Source organism: Rana temporaria, chromosome 2 (assembly GCF_905171775.1).
Source record: "Rana temporaria chromosome 2, aRanTem1.1, whole genome shotgun sequence".
In the NCBI taxonomy this organism is placed as follows: domain Eukaryota; kingdom Metazoa; phylum Chordata; class Amphibia; order Anura; family Ranidae; genus Rana; species Rana temporaria.
Window position 1 is genome coordinate 389,979,071 of NC_053490.1, and position 12,997 is coordinate 389,992,067.

Below are 12,997 nucleotides of genomic sequence, written 5' to 3' on the forward strand. Positions count from 1 at the left end.
GGGGGCAACAGGGCAATTGCCCCCCCCCCCCCCCCCCTCGAGACAATCATGTCACATTGGCTTTTTTTTTTTAATCTTTTTTTTTTTTTAATCTTTTTTTTTTTTTTTTTTTTTTTTAAGTCTCTTACTCTCTCTCTCATCACCAGGGCCGGACTGGCCCAGCCCGGTAGGCTGCCTGTCCTGAGGCTGCTTTGAGCTGTAGCTGGCTGCAGCGCTCCCCCTCTCTCCTACGTGTATGACACCGGGCATCTCTCGCTGTGTGTGAGAGCTGGGACTGTGTTCGGCTGTGCTGCCTGTGCTAGACTTGCTCGTGTGATAGTAGATGGAACACTGATTGAGTCAGTGTTTTGTCTATCACACAAGTGGGACTGCATTCATATACAAAAGTGGGACTGCATTCATATACAAAAGTGGGGCTGTATTTATATATACACAGTGGGGCTGTTTATATATATATATATATATATATATATATATATATATATATATATATATATATATATAATATATATAATCAAAAGTGGGGCTGCATTAATAGACAAAAGTGGGGCTGCATTAATAGACAAAAGTGGGGCTGCATTAATAGACAAAAGTGGGGCTGCATTAATAGACAAAAGTGGGGCTGCATTAATAGACAAAAGTGGGGCTGCATTAATAGACAAAAGTGGGGCTGCATTAATAGACAAAAGTGGGGCTGCATTAATAGACAAAAGTGGGGCTGCATTAATAGACAAAAGTGGGGCTGCATTAATAGACAAAAGTGGGGCTGCATTAATAGACAAAAGTGGGGCTGCATTAATAGACAAAAGTGGGGCTGCATTAATAGACAAAAGTGGGGCTGCATTAATAGACAAAAGTGGGGCTGCATTAATAGACAAAAGTGGGGCTGCATTAATAGACCAAAGTGGGGCTGCATTAATAGACCAAAGTGGGGCTGCATTTATATATACAGTGGGACTGCATTTATATATACAGTGGGACTGCATTTATATACAAAAGTGGGGCTGCATTTATATACAAAAGTGGGGCTGCGTTCATATATACAGTGGGGCTGCAATGATGGGCACTGATGAGGCTGCATTGATCTCTTGTACCATGTCTTCTGTCTCTGACCATCCCTTGTACCATGACCATCCCTTGTACTACATCTGCAGTCTCTGACCATCTCTTGTACCATGTCTGCAGTCTCTGACCATCTCTTGTACCATGTCTGCAGTCTCTGACCATCTCTTGTACCATGTCTGCAGTCTCTGACCATCTCTTGTACCATGTTTTTTTTATAAAGTGTATTTTGTGCGTGTACTCGAGAGAGGAGCCGGACTGCAGGAGTTGGGAGTAGGCAGGCCTCCCCCAGAGGCAATCTGCCACCTTTCTCCATGCCCCGGGTGGCAATGGTGGGTGTGTGAGGGGGTCCTCCCACACAGCCCGCTCTACCTGCTCCGATTTGAAGCCCAACAGGGCAGAGGGACTCCCTATAAGGGAGTGAGAGGATCTAGCCCGCTCAACCAGCCCCGTTAGTCCTTCGCCTCTCTTTTTAGAGACCGCTTGGTCAAAGTGCGTGCATGTTAACCCAATTTCGAGTGCGTATAAGTGTGGTGGTTTTTGTGGGAGGGGGGTGGGCTTACTAAGCGCAGGCTTACCTCGCATAGCACACCCACCGGGAGCCGCAGCATGTCTGCAGTCTCTGACCATCCCTTGTACCATGTCTGCAGTCTCTGACCATCTCTTGTACCATGTCTGCAGTCCCTGACAATCGGCTACAAACTATGGAATAGATTTATGGCATTTATATTTAAATATTTTTTACTAGTAATGGTGGCGATCATTGATTTTTTTAGCGGTACTGCAACATTGCAGCGGACACACCGGACACCTAATTGAGTTCTGTAAGCAACACCTTATTTTCTGGCAGTGCCCCTCCCGAGACTAGACTCTGGATCCGCCCTTGGTCTGGAGGGAGTCTGTTCCACATTTTCACAGCTCTTACTGAGAGGAATAGCTACCTTCAATTCAATTCTCATCGGTTGGTTGCTGTAGTGTTTCCATACATAATTTACCATATGTATTTGTGTAAAACAAAAAATAAATAAACTTAAACCTGTTTTGGACTTTAAGCTCACGTTCTCGCATCTCTTGGCTAGCGATTTTAAAAAAGCGTGCTTAACAAGCAAAAATGTGTCGTGCCTAGGGCAGTCCATTATGCCCGATGTGTGTTTGTCACACCAAAGAAGCTTGGGAACCAAATTTTGGCCCTGAGCCAGGCATGATTTTACATGCATGTTGCCTTGTGACAATCACGGCAAAAAAAAATCTGCGTTTTAAGTGAATCAATGGCACTGAAATGCACATCACACATTTTGCTGCGATTTGGAATGCTGGGCAGTATTGCTGCGATCCTGTCCACAATTCCAAGTTGCCTATATGTGAACTGAGCCTAGCATACTTGGTTTTGGGTCCCAGCTTGTATTGCTATAAAAACACGCAGGCTGACTTGCTGTAGCTGCGAAGCCCGTTAATGAAATGGTGTAGGTTTGTTTCCATTTTGTGGATAATGGAAATACATTTTATTTACTAGAAACAAACAAATGCTTATTTTATGCAGTTGTGATGCAAACCACAGACGGTTTGGTAATGATAGATGTGTTTTTATGGAAAACACTTTATGCAAAGCTAGCAAGTCATGATGAATGGTTCAGAGACTATCGGCTGTAATTAAAAGCAATAAACCGCTTTTTCAGCAAGATAGGCTTTCACAGATGTTTCCTTCTCATTCGTTGGTAGAACTTCATCCCAAGCTCTTTGTTTTGTATTGGATAGTGGGTAACCTCTCTGCTAGGTTTTATTCTGGTCTGTGGCCCAGGTGGAGGAATTTCCCTCATTGAAGATGGGAGGACGTTTTCTAATTGAGAATGTTTGTTTAAGGCCCCTTTCACACGGGGCGGATCAGTGGGGATCGCTCCATTGATCCCCGCTGAGCCGGCGGATGACAGGGCGGTCCCCGCACGCTGTGCAGGGAACACCCTGTCTTTTCTCCGCTCTCCCCTATGGGGGGATCAGATGAACACGGAAAGAAAAATAGGGTTTACCTCCGTCTGCGGAATCGGAGGAATGCGGAGGCGGGCGAGATCGGGTGTCAGCGGATGTTCATCCGCTGACATTCGCGATCTCATAGGAACCAATGTATGTCCCTTTTTCATCCGTACAGATGGATGAAAAAACGGACATACGGTCCGCCCGTGTGAAAGAGGCCTTACTCTAGACAGGAACTGAGGTGCACTTTCTCCAGTGGGGACTAAACTGAAATGCAAACTGCTTTTATTTATGAAGTGGAGAATGGTTTGCTATGCCTGCTTTTTATTGCTGTCTGTATCCCCGTTGGGGGAATTCAGTGTTGTAATGTCTGTGATACTTTTTTTATTTTTTTTTTATTTGCACCAACATGCAGTTTTTCAGGACAAGCTTTCAGGGCATGTCCCCTTCAAGGCCCCAGCATAGCATTGCTCCAGCAATAAATAAATACATTGTTATATGTATGGAAGGGGTGAGTGGCGCTGCCCACTACTTGAGTGTGGATGGAGGGCTGGGACCAATCCTGTTGTTTCTGTGTGTTCAGAGAGTGAAGATGAATAATGTTGAACCCACAAAAATAATATTATGTTAAATGTCGGGTAGCCAGTGGGAGGATAAACTCCTATGAATCGTGAGCTCGCTTCACTTCCTCAATTGCGCCGTTAGGGGTGCTAGATTGAGGAAGTGAAGGGAGCTCACGATTCATGCGAGTTCCCCCTCCCACTGGCTACCCGACATTTAACATAATATTATTTTTGTGGGTTCAACATTATTCATCTTCACTCTCTGAACACAACAGGATTGGTTCCAGCCCTCCATCCACACTCAAGTAGTGGGCAGCGCCACTCGCCCCTTCCATACATATAATATCTTGGACTCCACTTTGGGGTACTCCAGGGGGGCAGCAGCCCACACCCGGCACCTCAGCACAGATCCCTTAAGAGTTGTAATCAATAAATTGTGGCTGCAATGTTGGGCTCCTACACATTTTCCCTACAGCTTTTTTATTTATTTTTCCTCATATTTCTGTACAGCACATGTGTCAAACGCAAGGCCAAGGAGCCTCGCGCCACCCATTTTTTGTCCCAGCAGTTGGTAGCAGAGAAGAGGAGGACAGAACTTCTCTGCCAGATCCTGCATCTCTATCTATCTATCTATCTATCTATCTATCTATCTATCTATCTATCTATCTATCTATCTATCTATCTATCTATCTATCTATCCTTACAGCTAAAAAGGGAAACCAAAATGCCTATGTGGCCCACGATGAAATTGAGTTTGGCGCCCCTGCTGTACAGGCTTTCAGTTTAAAAGCTGGGAGAGTGAATGGTAACTTGAAACTACATGTTTGGCAGACTGGACCTTTTTGGTTTATTCATTCGCAGTTTTGATCCACAAACCCTTGCCGATTTTAAAATTGACAGCGGCTGTGAGGGAGAGGAACCCCTGCCCGCTGTCACAGGAAAGAGGGGGATGAGGAGGGATGTTGAACGTGTTGCATGTTAAACGTATCTTTTTAATAAGGGCATAGACCACAATGAAAACCAATTAGAGGTTCAAACTTTATTTTGGGTGGAGTCGGGTTATAGTACAATAACTAACTCGCCAGACTCACAGAAATATGGACCACTGTGTGTTCCCCTGCAGTGCAATTTTTTTTGCTGTAAATCGGACTAGGACACCCAAAGTGGTGCATGAAACAATGTGCAACACCAAATCCATTTGCACTGCGATACCATGCGATCTTGTGCCTGAAACTGCACTGCATTTTCAATCGGTGTTTAAAAATGCTGTTCGGCTTGGTTCACATTTCCGACTCTGCGAGACACATTTTGCATGTGCACGGCAGCCCATTGATTTGAAAGGGTTCCTGCGCCTTTTTTTGAAAACTTGGCCCGCACAGAAACCGCAAGTCTCGGAAGCTGTAGCATGTTTTTTTCATGCAGGTGGGGGAACAGGTGCGGTCCCAGAAAGGCAACTGCCTGCACAAGTGTGAGACAATGGGCCTGATTTACTAAGCTATGTGCGCTGCGCTGGTTCATGCATTAATTAGTACTCCGGGTGGAGGCTTAATTCGGCGCATGAACCAGCGTAGCAGCCGGCGCATTGAAACTAATATGTAAAGCCGCGCCGAACTCCCTATAGAAGTCTATGGGAGAAATCAAAAGTGTTCATTTTAAAGGCTAATCTGCAAGTTTTGTCCTAAAAAGTGTTTGGGGACCTCAGTCCTGCCCCAGGGAACATGTATCAATGCTTTTTTTATTTTTTAAAACGGCCGTTTTTTCGGGAGCAGTGAAATTAATAATTCTTAAAGTGAAACAATAAAAGTGAAATATTCCTTTAAATTTCGTACCTAGGGGGGGTGTAATGTCAGCATGTGAAATAGCGCATTTTTCCCGCACTTAGAACTCCCCCTGCACAAAGTGACATTCAGAAGGAAAAAAGTCATTTAAAAATTCACACGCGGCTATAATGAATTGTCGGCTCTGACAATTCTAAAGGGATTCATTCATAAAACAAACAAAAAAATGTGTAGGGGTTCCCCCAAATTAAATTATCAGGCCCTTCAGGTCTGGAATGGATATTAAGGGGAACCCCGCCGTAAAAACCAAAAAAAAAAAAGACGTGCGGTTCCCGGCAAATATCCATTCCAGACCCTTCAGGTCTGGTGTGGATTTTAAGGGGAACTCCACCCCAAATTGAAAAAAAAATGGCGTGGAGTCCCCCTAAAAATCCACACCAGACCCTTATCCGAGCACGTTGACCTGGCCGGCCGCAGAAAAGAGGGGGGGACAGAGTGCGGCCCCCCCCCTCTCCTGAACCGCACCAGGCCACATGCCCTCAACATGGGGAGGATGTCCCCATGTTGATGGGGACAAGGGTCTCATCCCCACAACCCTTGCCCGGTGGTTGTGGGGGTATGCGGGCGGGAGGTTTATCAGAATCTGGAAGACCCCTTTAACAAAGGGGACCCCCAGATCCTGACCCCCCCCCTGTGTGAAATGGTAATGGGGTACATTGTACCTCTACCATTTCACCCCAAAAAAATGTCAAAGTGTTAAAAATGACAGTAGCCGGTTTTTGACAAATCTTTTAATAAAATCTTCTTTTCTTCTTTCCTTCGAGTTTCTTCCGCTGCTTCTTTCTTCTCGTCAACATCTTGCCCGACGTGTTCTTCTATCTTCTCCGTCCGTCCTTCCGCCTTCTGGTCCCGCATCTTGCCCGTTGTCTTCTCCGTCCGCCTCCTCGTCCGCATCTTGGGTCTTCTGCGGTCTTCTTCTCGGTCCGCCGCCTTCTCGTCCCCTGCGTTTGAATTTGATTTGGCCGCCGTTTTCCCGCTCCTGGGACCCGCCCCCCTCTGACGCCACAAGTAAACTCCTTAGAAGGTCATGTGCGTCAGAGGGGGGCGGGGTCACATGAGTGTGACACGGCGGGAACTTCTTCTCCGGGCGGCGCGATTGAAATTGAATTCCCCCGCTGTGTGACGCTCTGCGACCCCGCCCCCCTCTGACGCACATGACCTTCTAAGGAGTTTACTTGTGGCGTCAGAGGGGGGCGGGTCCCAGGAGCGGGAAAACGGCGGCCAAATCAAATTCAAACGCAGGGGACGAGAAGGCGGCGGACCGAGAAGAAGACCGCAGAAGACCCAAGATGCGGACGAGGAGGCGGACGGAGAAGACAACGGGCAAGATGCGGGACCAGAAGGCGGAAGGACGGACGGAGAAGATAGAAGAACACGTCGGGCAAGATGTTGACGAGAAGAAAGAAGCAGCGGAAGAAACTCGAAGGAAAGAAGAAAAGAAGATTTTATTAAAAGATTTGTCAAAAACCGGCTACTGTCATTTTTAACACTTTGACATTTTTTTGGGGTGAAATGGTAGAGGTACAATGTACCCCATTACCATTTCACACAGGGGGGGGGTCAGGATCTGGGGGTCCCCTTTGTTAAAGGGGTCTTCCAGATTCTGATAAACCTCCCGCCCGCATACCCCCACAACCACCGGGCAAGGGTTGTGGGGATGAGACCCTTGTCCCCATCAACATGGGGACATCCTCCCCATGTTGAGGGCATGTGGCCTGGTGCGGTTCAGGAGAGGGGGGGGGCCGCACTCTGTCCCCCCCTCTTTTCTGCGGCCGGCCAGGTCAACGTGCTCGGATAAGGGTCTGGTGTGGATTTTTAGGGGGACTCCACGCCATTTTTTTTTTCAATTTGGGGTGGAGTTCCCCTTAAAATCCACACCAGACCTGAAGGGTCTGGAATGGATATTTGCCGGGAACCGCACGTCTTTTTGTTTTTGGGTTCTTACGGCGGGGTTCCCCTTAATATCCATTCCAGACCTGAAGGGCCTGGTAATTTAATTTGGAGGGACCCCCTTTTTTTTTTTTTTTTTTTTTAATGAGCAATGACTCTATTCTTTATAGCCATGAGTACTTTAACCACTTGCCCACCGGGTTAATTCTGGCACTTCTCTCCTTCATGTGAAAATCACAATTTTTTGGCTAGAAAATTAATCAGAACCCCCAAACATTATATATTTTTTTTGAACAGACATCCTAGGGAATAAAATGGCAGTCATTGCAATACTTTTTGTCACACCGTATTTGCGCAGCGGTCTTACAAGCGCACTTTTTTTGGATAAAAATCACTTTTTTGAATTAAAAAATAAGACAACAATACATTTTGCCCAATTTTTTTCTATATTGTGAAAGATAATGTTACGCCGAGTAAAATGATACCCAACATGTCACGCTTAAAAATTGCGCCCGCTCGTGGCATGGCGTCAAACTTTTACCCTTTAAAAAACTCGATAGGCGACGTTTAAAAAATTCTACAGGTTGCATTTTTTGAGTTGCAGAGTAGGTCTAGGGCTAGAATTATTGCTCTCACTCTAACGATCGCGGCGATACCTCACTTGTGTGGTTTGAATATTGTTTTCATATGCGGGCGCTACTCGCGTATGCGTTTGCTTCTGTGCGCGAGCTCGTCGCGACGGGGCGCTTTAAAAATTTTTTTTGGGGTTTTCTTATTTATTTTTATTTAGTTTTATAATGTTTTACACTGAAATAAAAAAATAAAAAAAAAATGATCAGTTTTCTTCCTATTACAAGGAATGTAAACATCCCTTGTAATAGGACTAGTGTGTGACAGGTCCTCTTTATGGAGAGAGGCGGGGTCAATAAGGCTGGAAAGCATGGTATTGAAAAAAAAAAAAAAAGATCTCATGCTTTCAGCTGCAATCATGTTCGTTCACCACAGTGGTGTAGTGTATAGCACTTTGACCTAGCAGCAAAAGAGTCGTTGGTTCGAATCCCGCCCGTGACAGCATCTGCATGGAGTTTGCATGTTCTCCCTGTGCCTGCGTGGGTTTCCTCCCACAATATAAAAACACGCTGTAAATCGGTTCCGGTCTAAATAAGCCCTAATATGCAGTAGTATATTAAGGTTTGGTTCTGCCCTAGGCCTGACTACATATCTGCACCTCCTAATAGAAAAATGACCCACCCCTTCCTGTCAAGGTCACACCCTGTTTTTGTATAACCCCGCCCAGTAATTTTCAGGGGACCCACACACTAGTTCTGGGGGGGCACTGGATTCCCTTAACCACTTCCATACCAGGCACTTACGCACCTTCCCGCCCAAGCCAATTTTCAGCTTTCAACACTGTCGCACTTTGAATGGCAATTGCGCGGTCATACAACACTGTACCCAAACAAAATTGGCGTCCTTTTTTCCCCACAAATAGAGCTTTCTTTTGTTGTTATTTGATCACCTCTGCGTTTTTTTTTTTTGCGCAACAACTAAAAAAAGACTGCAAATTTAGAAACAAAAAAACCTTTTTCTTTTTTTAGGTTAATTTTTTTGTAAATAAGTTTTTCTCTTTCAATTACGGGCACTGATATGGCGGCACTGATGGGCACCGATGAGGTAGTACTGACGGCACAGATGAGGTGGCATTGATTGGCGGCGCTGCTATGCGGCACTGATGGGCACTCATAGGCGGCACTGATGGGCACTCATGGGCGGCACAGATGGGCGGCACTTATGGGTGGCACTGATGGATACTTATGGGCGGCACTTATGGGTGGCACTGATGGATACTTATGGGTGGCACAGGTGGGCACTGATAGGTGGGCATTGTGCATGGATGGGCACTGTGGGGTGGCACTGCTTTTCCCAGTCAGTGCCCATTTGTGGGCACTGATTGGCATCTTTTTTCTTATTTTTTAATGCTTTTTGTTTTTTTGTTCTATATTTTTTTTGTTTTTGCACACCCTGGTGGTCCAGGGTGGGCATCCCTGGTGGTCCAGTGTGGTGATCCGAGGGGGGGCTGCGCTGATAAACAATCAGCGCGAACGCCCCCTGTCAGGAGAGCCGCCGATCGGCTCTCCTATACTCGCGTCTGTAAGACGCGAGTGAGGAAGAGCCATCGATGGCTCTTCCTGTTTACATCGTGATCAGCCGTGATTGGACACGGCTGATCACGTGGTAAAGAGTCTCCGTCTCCGTGAGAGACTCTTTACCGAGATCGGAGATGCAGGGTGTCAGACTGACACCCCGCATCACCGATCTCCGCGCTGCGTGCCCCCACAGGCGCGTGCGGCATGAAATCCTGCAGGACGTCCTGTCAGGATTGTGTAACCACTTCCCGGACGTAAATCGGCCATAGGCTGGGCGGGAAGTGGTTAATTTGCATAGTTTTTCTCTCACTTCCTGTTTGGCTATGGGGCAGGAAGTGAAGGCAAATCTCCCCAATTGGACACAGATAATACAAAATAAACTGACAGGGCCTATAACCCTCCCTCACTCTATCCAAAATGAAAGAAAATAAAACTTGTTGATTATAGTTCTTGTCAGGGGCGGACTGACCATTGAGTCACTCGGGCACTGCCCGAGGGCCCCATGCCACTAGGGGGCCCCATCCGGGTTGCCAGGCTCAGTAAAACCAGGGACAGTATGTAAAAATCTGTGTTTTTTTTAGATCTGTCCCTGATATGTCCGAAAATGACATGCTTTTAATGTGAATATCCCAAGATTTTAGCTGCCCGCCTCTGCACTACCTCCTGGCGTGGTGGTCATCTGTAAGCCAGAGGGGCCCCATAATCTTCTATTGCCCAGGGGCCCCATGAGTTGTCAGTCCGCCCCTGGTTCTAGTTTAAGCACAAATTTCATAGAGTTTTATTGAGAGCCCTAAGAAAATATAACCATGCCAATAGGCCAGGATAGAGCGTTGCTAATATGTAGGAATGTGTGTGTTAGAGCACCCCACCCAATGTTAACTAAAAAATTATTAATTTGCAAATAAGTATTATCTGCTCATTTTTTTGGGGATGTCTGCACCCCTGATAGTGACAACATTTGTGAGGTGTCTTCACCCTTTCTAATTCATTCACTTCCTGTCACATAGCCAAACAGGAAGTGAGGGTAAAACCTTACTAATATATTTTCTTGTGGACACAGAGATCAATCTAAATAGTTTCCCATTATGTAAATTGCACTCTAGCATTTTGCTGTGTACACCCCAAATTATTAGGGATCTTGGACTTTGGGGTCCATTTACTAAAGGCAAATCCACTCCTACAAGTGCAAAGCAAGGAAGAAAACAAAACAACTTTGCTTCTACAGGATTGGATGTTAAAACCATCAGTGCTTCCTCTCTGATTTTCAGCAACTATGCTTGTACTGCAGAGTGGCTTTGCCTTTACTAAACCCCAAACTAAATAATCATTTGGGGCAGGGATCCTCAAACTACGGCCCTCCAGCTGTTGTAGAACTACACATCCCATGAGGCCTTGTAATGCACTGACATTCACAGACATGACTAGGCATGATGGGAATTGTAGTTCCTGAACAACTGGAGGGCCGTAGTTTGAATACCCATGATTTGGGGTGTACACAGCAGTGCTGGGGCCAATTTGCTTAATGGGGACACTAGTTAGATTGACCGGTGTCCCCAAGAAATGACACTGGTAGGGTTTTAACCTCACTTCCTGTTCAGCTGTGTGACAGGAAGTGAAGCCAATTTTAAGAAAAGGGACACAAAGCTCAACACAAAAATAAAAAAACACAAAGCAGGGGTTCTAACACTCACTTGGCTTCCCTCAAACACCCACAATTTGAATAGGATTGCCTTGCGCTAGATTTAAGCACAGTGCTGTAAATCAGCACGTCAAGCCTGTCCACCAATAGCAAACCCCCCCCCCCCCCCCCCCACAGGCCATGTTTGCAGGTTTTCCTTCATCTTGCACATGTGCTTTAAAATAGTCTGGACAGCAATTCTTGATAAGAGAAATCCCCAAAACATGTCCTGTCGGGGGTACTTGAGGGCTGAGGACCACTGCAGAATAAATAAAATACTTACCAGTTTTTGTCTTTAAAGTCAGGGAGAATAAACATGGCAAACATTTCATGATTACACACCAGGAAAGAAGCTTAGACAAAAATCACACATAATTTGTTAGGCCCAAACCTAGTTCAGCTGCAGCTGTCAACATATGTAGCATGAAAAAGTAACAAAAGACAAACTTAACAATTTTAAAGTAATTTTTATTGGTCAACAAAACAAGGAAAGCAAAAAAAGACAAACAAACAAAAATACATTTCAAAATTCTAATTAACCATAGCTTTACACATTTTTCATAAAATAAGGCCACATAGACAAATACATCAAAGTGAACATCATTTAAAAATAAACCAAAACCATTGGCAAAATAAAACAAAACCCATGCAACAAACCACATTTGTGTTTAGCAACAGCATTTCTGCCAGCCTGCCCCTTCTGAGGGCAGCTGAGGACTGATCGATCCAAGCTTTTTATAACAGTGCTAGTAATGAAGCAATTGAAATCACATGAACAAATTGCAGTCTCTAGTTTGGGTGAGCTTGTAATTGGGCACACCTGCAATTAATCCAAACCACGCTCTATGAGCATCCAATGAGTGTTTTTCACCTTTTAAAAAGAAAGGATAATTTTTTTCTAAGTGTTTGAGCATGCTCAGTTCATCACACATGTAGGAACCAAGCTGCAATGGAATGAGAGCTTTTTTTTTTTTTGTTTCCCCTGATCTGATGCTTTCCAGCCTGAAGGGGAGGTGTTAAAGACAGAAGTAAACACGCACATTTAATAATCTATTTGTGTGAAAAAAAAGGTTGCCAATTTTGTTTGGGAGCCACGTCGCACGACTGCGCAATTGTCAGTTAAAGCGACGCCGTGCCGAATCACAAAAACTTGCCCGGTCATTGACCAGAAATATGGTCCGGGCTCAAGTGGTTAAAAATTAACAAAACACAAAAGTGAGCCCAATTTTTGGGGATAATGTGAAAGATGATGTTACACTGAGTAAATAGATACCTTACATGTCACGCTTTACTATTGGAAACACTCCTGCAATGGGGCCAAAATGAATTCCGTGAATATCCCCATAGGCGACCTTTTTCTTTTTTTTCCAGGTTACCAGTTTATAGTTACAAAGAAGGTCTAGTGGTAAAAGTATTGCTCTCGCTCTAACGCACGCGTCAATACCTCACATGTGTGGTTTGAACGATGTTTATATATGTGGGCGGGACTTGCGTAAGTCCCGCCCACATATGTAAAAATTATTTTTACTTTTTGCTATAATAAATATCCCCAAAAATATATATTGAAAAAACTAAAAAACCCCTCAGTTTAGGCCGATACGTATTCTACATCTTTTTGGTTCCAAAAAATCGCAAATAGCGTTTAGTGTTTGGTTTTTGCAAAAGTTATAGCGTCTACAAAATTTTTTTTTTTGTTTTTTTAACTAGTTATTGGGGCGATCAGCGATTTTTATCGGTACTGCGACATTATGGCGGACACATCGAACACTTTTTTGGAACCATTGGCATTTTTCTAGCGATCAGTGCTGTAAAAAATGCATTGCTTACTCAAAAAATGCCACTGGCAGGGAA

General features: G+C 44.9%; 1 protein-coding gene across 2 annotated transcripts in view; it reads left to right on the plus strand.

Moving 5' to 3' along the window:
• SLC9A1 (solute carrier family 9 member A1) overlaps window positions 1–12,997 on the plus strand; it is an 85,288-nt gene that overhangs the window by 31,776 nt on the left and 40,515 nt on the right. The gene's annotated exons all lie outside the window — the stretch shown is intronic.